This window comes from Helianthus annuus, chromosome 10 (assembly GCF_002127325.2).
Source record: "Helianthus annuus cultivar XRQ/B chromosome 10, HanXRQr2.0-SUNRISE, whole genome shotgun sequence".
Taxonomy (NCBI): Eukaryota; Viridiplantae; Streptophyta; class Magnoliopsida; order Asterales; family Asteraceae; genus Helianthus; species Helianthus annuus.
Genome location: NC_035442.2, coordinates 1,205,334 through 1,212,660, shown reverse-complemented (window position 1 = coordinate 1,212,660; position 7,327 = coordinate 1,205,334). Strand labels below are relative to the sequence as shown.

Genomic DNA, 7,327 nt, shown 5'->3' with positions numbered 1-7,327 from the left:
GAAGCCGGGCGTGAATGTATCCTGCCGTCGTATTGTAAAATACGCTCAACAGGGGTATGCGGTGCTGGGGGAAGCCCAGCTCGTATATTCGCTTCAGTACAAGCGCGGTTGTATGCTGCAGTCAGCGTGGCTGCCTGCTGCTCGTACCAGGCATGAACGGTCATGCCTGGTGGGATCACAGATGGGAACTGTGATAAGTCATGTCCGAACATAAAGGAGGGGCTCCTTTGTGTGGACGTGCCAATGTGTCCGGGTTGGGAAGTCGAGGCATTGACCCCTACCGGGTTTGGGATTGGAGGATTTTGGTTATCCGCAGTGTTGTTTTGGTGATCAGTCATGATCGTGAGAGAGGAAAAAGGATGGTTTAGAAAATGCTAAGAGTAGCGGTGGGCGCCAATGATGAAACAATGGTTAACCGGGCAGGGTTAACACACTGGTCTCGTCAAGAAGGGTTAATCCCTTCCTCTCGAGGATCGCTGGCTGGATCACTGGTGGTTGATCTCCTGCACAAGGAAACAAGCCGTGACTCGTAACAAGGAGGATGGGGTGGGGGGTGCTCCTTGTTACCACTCTCCGGCGTGAGAATCAGTAGTTTGCTTGGGAAGCAAAGTAAGATAGTAGTAGTAGTGAGAGAGTTGTGAGAAGATACCTCAAACCTGGTTTGGGGTTGGTATTTATAGCCGAGGAGTGAAGGAGGATGATGATGGATGGACTGACGACGTGCTGCACCTTTTCAGGTGTGTCAGGCTCGTCGGTTATGGAGGTTACGCCACGTCAGTCCATTGCTTACGTAGCTCTGACAGGTAACTGCCATTGGTGCCACTTGCACTGTGGTGTCAGTACCACTTGCTTGAGTACATAGGATGCGGTGCAAGCCGCATCGCTACGTGCGGTAACATCTGAAGTTACCGCGTCTCCTACTTGTGATCAAGGAATACGCGAGATGCGGTGTTAGCCGCATCGTCGTCTTGCCTGCATCCCTTGTCGTGACGAAAATGTCCGTATGGTGCGGTGTCAGCCGTACCGCTACGTTCATCTTCTTCTATGCCTAAGGTAAGGCTTTCCTGTATTGATAGAAGTGTTCACTGGACGCGGTGCGATGCCGCATCGCTGTGAATACTTCCGTTTTCATACACCAGATGTGATGCTATGTCGCATCACTCTACCGTTCTCATGTTCCATGTAAGTCCTCCCTTGTTACTAGATAGATTGGATTCAACCCTTGTGTCGACGCGTTCCCGCATGGGCACAAGTAGGTTGTTAGCTAGTGGGGGTTTTGATAAGGGTAATGGTCACTCGCGGTCGATGCTGACGCGAGATCTGGGACCATACCCCTTCACCCAATTAATTGGAACACCAACTATCCAAAACATATATACTCCTTTACCTGAATTATACTCGTAAACATTTTATTTTTATTTTTCTTTTCCTTTGCCCTTTAACAGTAAAGTAATCATACCCTGATTAACAATAAAGTGATCGTACCCTATTAATTTAGTGACTAAACCGTTAATCGTACCTTTGAAACCGGTTAAACTTGAGCTAAACCGCTAAAAAACCGATTAACAAACCGACAAAACCCAAACAGGCTTGAGACTGAACCCGGTTTTGACGTTTTGTTGGCCAACCCAAACCGTTATTTGTTTGTACGCCTCTACCAGCGGGTATGAGACATTTTTATAATGAACTAGTAGGGAACCCGCGCGTTGCGGCGGAGTCGACAACAGAGGGCGTGCCCATAATTCAAACCTTAAACCGATATAAAAAATCATATATAAGTTGTGTAAATATATAACGACCCGTGCTTTGCGGCAAGGTAAGTTTTTAACAACTACTCATTTAGGGGTGTTCATCGAATCGAATATCGAATTTTCGAATTATTCGAATCGAATTATTCGAATAATTTTTATTTTCTCTTGAATTCACGGTATATAACTTGACCAAAAAGAGGTTAGCTTTGAGATCCCAAAGTATATTATATGAACATAATTTACCTGTTATAAAGACACCACCACACAAGTAAATAGCATAGAGATTAAGACACCCATAAGGTAAAGTCAAGTTGTCGTCGACAGTTGTATCCATTAGCCTACAAGCACAACTCAAAGACGGTTTATAAGTATGACCCCAAATATCAAATACATCCCACATACATTTGTAATTCTACCATAACTTCAGAGCCTTATCGGTGGCTACTTTCACACACCCACAAAGGTTGAAAGTTTTCAACTTTATATAGTAACTACTACAGAACTTGAGACCATCGTCACTAAAAGCCAAGCAGCCACAGATGTTGAGCTTAGTAAGTTTTGGACAACCTCCAATGGGAATGTCCGTGCGTTGCCGTGGGTGATTATGTTTTTTAGGCGTACACCTAGCAATAATAAAACTATCCTCGAAAGGAGAAAACTAAAACTTCCAAGAGTCATTCTTTCCAAATAAGCTTGAAGCATTAGAGCTTTTCAGTAGTACATCATTCCTCGATACGGTAGTACAAACGGCCTTCCTTCCATGGTTTTATCAACATATTCCATGTGGCATAATTTTCTATGTCAAATGATACGGAAATCCAGTCAGGCATACGTTTTGATAGTAATTGGAAAGTAAACAATATATAAGAAATTAAAACTTATTGTTGGCGCTAGGGGTGCTAAACGGGTTCGCGGGTTCAACCTGAAACTAACCCGAACCCGTTTAAAGTAAACCTAAAACCCCCGAATTTCGTGTTAGGTTCGTGTCGTGTTTCTGGGTCGTGTCATAAATTTACACCCCTAGTAGGTGCACACCTCATATTCACACTAAAAAAATCAAGCTGGATAACATCATAAAGATCTAGCGCAGCATTAATCGCACCACTCTCCAGTTAAGGTGTCCTAACTTCTTTCTGCGCATGTAGCTTGCAAAACCACATTATTATAGGTAAAAAGAGTACATCAAGGTAGCTGAAAGAATATTATCCAAGGAAAAAAAATAAAGAAATGAACAATGACCAAAATTCCCGTTAGTGCAGTAACTTTCTGAATAACAAGAGACAGTTTTTTCAGTTGGAGCAAAGAGCAACACGAAGTACTTGGTAACTAATAACAATCTAAAAACGATGGAAATAGCAAAGTATGTGATAAAAGCTTTCCATTACTGATCAAAGCTTGTTACAATACTTCTCAATCCCAAAGCTCCGCAATCAAAAAATCGAACGGATAAAAGTGATCCCAAATCAATAAGCCATGCACTGAATAAAAAAAATAGGCCAGTTAGAACAACGGTGACCAGAGAACAACAATTTAGCTCCGGCAAGATAGAAGAAAAAACAGAGATTTCAATCACAAAGGGACAAAGAACTATGCCTCATCATTTGTAATAAAAGTAAAAATTATACAGCATGTCAATTTACGGTCCATTTGTGCAACTACCTATCAAGCTCAAACTCAAATTGATACCTTAACCACAGACCATGATTCATAGTTGCTACATAAAACAACAATAAGAAGCACAATAGATCCATACAACCTAAATAAGAGATTATGGTTGTGGGACTCACAAATCACCAAAATCGAACCACCGGTCACCGCCCTTATAGCCGTAAGCTGGCCACCACCATTTATCCCATAGGAAGACCCTAACGTCTCTGTCACCTCTGTTGCGCCCAAGCTCGTAGCCGGAGTTATTGCGAGGCACTGAAACAGAAGCCAAACATCCTTGATGTTATCGATGTAAACAAAAATAGAACCATGCAACTGACAGCCTTACCGAAGTACCCTAGTCTTGACCAGAATCTGATTCGTCGCCAATCAGTTCAACACCTTTGCTGAAATTACGATTTTTACAAATCAGTTCATTAAACCAGATACAACTTTAAACAATAAACATCTTAATGAAATAAGGCCCTTGTCAGCCAAATCAATTAAAGATGACATATTTAACCAGATGTTCCTATAAACCACAAATACACCAAATTTAAACAAATAAATTTGCAGGAACTGATAAATAAACATAGATATAGAGAAAATCGATACCTTCTGCTGGAATTGGTGGTTACACGTCAAAAATCATCTACTGTAGAAGAAGGTAAGGCATAATCCCTAAATCTATAAACCATTGAACCTTCTTATGTCACCAAAACAACGCTTATTCTCCAAATCAGCTCTCCCCGGTGACGACAATGATGTAATAACCAAATCAGATCTTACCCTCCTTTAAATATGATCAGCTGGAATAGAAGAGCAAAACTTAAACCTGATAATTGGCAAAACTCCTCCAACCCCCTCTCAAAATCACCATCTTCCGAACACGCATCCGTCGTACCCTCCGGCTCTGTAACCATTGTAACCGAGCATCCGTCATCTTCTCAATTCTCACTTACCCTCCACACCTGAATTCACGAAAATTCACCACTTCCAAACCTCATGCCCCTAAATTCAGATCAGTAAATAAAGAATTCATCCAATTCACGAACAAAAAAACATATGATGAATCAAAAGAACACAAATTGAGATCTACCATAACTCAAACAAGGATCTATGAACCAATCAACCTAATAATCTATAACAAAATCGAAACTTTAGATTCAGAAACATTGAAAAACAAAGAAAAACGTACCTTAGAATCTATGTGTGTGTTCTTTTCAATATGTCAAGTGTGCGGGAAACCCTAAAATGTTCATGGGCCACAAAAAAGCGAAATTGAATCGATTAAGAGGAATCTACTAATAGAAATTGGTGTTTTACATGATAATCTTGTTTCTAATTGAGTGATTGTTTGTGTATTTGGGGAAGAACTAAACCTAATCTTGGTCAAATTGAAAACGAAGAGAGGCAGAGACTCCCTCTTGTATACGTGTGTGGAAGCACAAACGATTTGGGAGGGAAGGTGGAGAAGCAAGAGTTAAATTAGTTCATTGAACAACGACGATTGATGTATCTGCCATGTAATAAATGTAAAAAATCATTGAAACCTAAAAGTGAAGGGGGGGGGGGCATATTTGGAAGGTTGGGACGAAACTCACGAAAAATGCAATGACCTTTCATATGACGTCTTAAAATTAGAGGGTAAAATTACATCTAAGTCCTAAGGAGATGTATTATATAGTTATATAGATATGAGACTAATATTACTAATACTTGTCTCAAACGTGTAACTTAAAACGGTTGAATACATGATCCAAAATAGTAGTTGAAAAAATTGCATCAAACACTTGAGAATGAAACTTAAACGGTTAATTGGATCGTCCCAAGTTGATTAATATGTTTTTCTAGAGCAAACCCAATAGTTTTTTATTATTATTTTTTTATTTCGCATCCGTGTCACCATGTAAAAGAAAGGGTAAATTACAGTTTTCGTCCTTTATGTTTGTATTGAATTGCAATGGATGACCTTTAACTTCAATAATTACAACCATAGTCCTTTATTTAGAAAATTCAAGACACCTTAGGTCCTTTAGCACTAACTAGGTTAAAATTTTAAGTTAGGTCTGATCAGTCAAGGGTAGTTTAGTCATTTTACCAACTAAATTAAAGAAAAGATTAAAAACCCACTTAACTCTTACTTTTTTACATTATTTCATTCCCCCTTTTTTCTTAACCATCACCACCAACACCACCACGAAATCTTCCGCCGCCACCAACACCAGATCCATCACACCAAGGCCTCCATCTAGTTCGTGACTTATCCACCACACTCCATCTAGCTCGTAGCCCGTACTCAATATTCAACCAAATTCTCAAATAAAAACACCACCATCAAAAATTAAATGGGTAGCTCCAGTATGACAATATGCATATTAACTTTTGTAATTTCAAAAATCACATTCACTTTTGTAATTTCAAAGATCACAGAAGATGACTAAAAAGTCAACAACAAACAATCGTCACTTCAATCAACCATAACCACAATTTCAAAAACGATGGACTAAAAAGTCAACAACAAACAGTCGAAATCATTCCAAAAATAAAGTTAAGTATGAGCAACTGAATTTACCAGATGGATACTCAGAGAAGTTTGAAGAGTTCGAAGGGATGTTTCCACTCACTTCACCATCGATCGAAGACAGAAGATGAAGGGATTATGACGCCGCCAGACAATAAATTAAAAGTGAAATCGCCAAAAGAAGAAGACGAATCAGACAAATCAGTTACGACGGTGATGTCGGAGGATAACGATTAATAATGGCCACCGGAATACGACAAATGGAATGGATATACAACGAACGGCGATCACTGAAAACTTACCGGTCAAATTAACTCATCATTGAACGAAATTTGGACTGAATAATCAACATCGATCTAAATCTTATACCATTCATAACCCTACCTATTTAGTTTCAATTAACAGCTGCTATTTCTCCACCAATCAGTGAAACCAAAACCCATGAGATGAGAGAGGATATTTCATGAAAAGTTGAAGAAGAAGATGATAAACAGAGTTGGGTTTGTGTAATCAGTGAAACCGATACCTTGCCTGCGTTGCTTTAAAAATATAATAAATACCTAAACTAACCCTTTGTACTGTAGCAGATGCAGTGTGTTGGTGGTGGCGATAGATTTGGTGGTGGTAGTGAAGGTGAAGAAGGTGAAGGAAGGAAGAAAGAGAAAGTGGAATAATGTAAAAAGGTAGGAGATAAGTGGTTTTTTATTTTTTTTTCTTTAATTTAATTGGTAAAATGACTAAACTACCCTTGACTGATGAGACTTAACTTAAAATTTTAACCTAGTTAATGCTAAAGGACCTAAGGTGTAATGAGTTTTCAAAATAAAGGACTGTGTTTGTAATTATTGAAGTTAAAGGTCATCCATTGTAATCCGCCACAAACATAAAGGACGAAAACTGTAATTTACCCTAAAAGAAATGTATATCTTGCAAACTTAGGATAATGCCTGCCATTAGTAGATCATTTCCTTCTCACGGGAAGGGTATGTTTTGTAAGGGGGTAGGGGCGTTCATCACTTATCACGCACTTATCACTCACAATATTCAATCACCATATCTTATGTAATCGAGCCAAATTCCATCACTAGTGATGATTTTTATTATGAGTGCCTATCACTCCATCACTAGTGATGAGTTTTTAATTTCTTTATTTTAATTATAAATTAACAATACAATTTTAATTTATAAATTAACAATAAAATTATAAATTATAAATTTCATTAAAATAAACCCTACATTACAATTTAAAAAAAAAGCTAAACATCGAAAACTAAAAAAAAAAACTAAACATCGAAAACTAAAAAAAACTAAATTTCTACGGCATCTCCCAACCTCATTTTTCACATATCTTGCGTTTTTGTTGATGTACGATCGATTTATACGGTTTGGCGAGATTGTCGGTCGG

General features: G+C 38.8%; 1 long non-coding RNA gene across 3 annotated transcripts; it reads right to left on the bottom strand.

The window, feature by feature from the left end:
• Window positions 1–2,049: 2,049 nt before the first annotated feature.
• On the bottom strand, window positions 2,050–6,565 carry LOC110883779. Of its 3 annotated transcripts, none has more exons than XR_002560655.2 (5): window positions 4,597–5,148; window positions 4,014–4,409; window positions 3,748–3,805; window positions 3,539–3,674; window positions 2,050–2,547 (listed from the first exon to the last, which is right to left on the bottom strand). It is a non-coding gene; the product is annotated as an uncharacterized LOC110883779 (long non-coding RNA). The 3 variants fall into 3 exon arrangements; XR_002560654.2 differs by lacking the exons at window positions 2,050–2,547; window positions 4,597–5,148 and adding exons at window positions 2,972–3,229; window positions 5,974–6,565; XR_002560653.2 differs by lacking the exon at window positions 2,050–2,547 and adding an exon at window positions 2,972–3,229 and having other exon boundaries at window positions 4,597–5,144.
• Window positions 6,566–7,327: the final 762 nt, after the last annotated feature.